The following is a 666-nucleotide window of genomic DNA, read 5'->3' as shown; positions in this document are numbered from 1 at the left end:
ATATATATGTTTGTGTGTGTGTATGTGTGGGCATGTGTACATATACGTGTGTGTACACGTGAAAAGAAAATTTGTTTAAACAATTTCACCTTAATACTTATCATATTTCGATAGAAAACGTTTAATTAGTAATCTTGGAAAATTAATCTTTTTTCTGTTTTTTTTTTTTTTTTCTAATAAAAATAATTAAATCAATTCGATGTTATTAACGTAACATTGACTTTTACGTGTGGGTACACGTGAAAAGAAATTTTGTTTAAACAATTTCACCTTAATACTTATCATATTTCGATAGAAAACATTTAATTAGTAATCTTGGAAAATTAATCTTTTTTTTTCTGTTTTTTTTCTAATAAAAATAATTAAATCAATTCGATGTTATTAACGTAACATTTGCTTTTACGTGTGTGTACACGTGAAAAGAAAACTTGTTTAAATAACTTAACCTAATATTTCGATAGAAAACATTTAATTAGTAATCTTAAAAAATTAATCTTTTTTTTTTTTTTTTTTTTCTAATAAAAATAATTAAATCAATTCGATGTTATTAACATAAACATTTGCTTTTATTTCTCGATGGGAAAAAAAAAGGAATAAATATCAGTTGATTGATGAATTTTTTAAATGATAGGATTAAGTCGATTAAGAATGAATTGTTTCGTTTGA

Source organism: Polistes fuscatus, unplaced genomic scaffold, assembly GCF_010416935.1.
Source record: "Polistes fuscatus isolate 324 unplaced genomic scaffold, CU_Pfus_HIC Scaffold20, whole genome shotgun sequence".
Classification (NCBI taxonomy): Eukaryota; Metazoa; Arthropoda; class Insecta; order Hymenoptera; family Vespidae; genus Polistes; species Polistes fuscatus.
The sequence above is the reverse complement of the archived record's forward strand: the minus strand, read 5'-3'. Positions refer to the sequence as shown.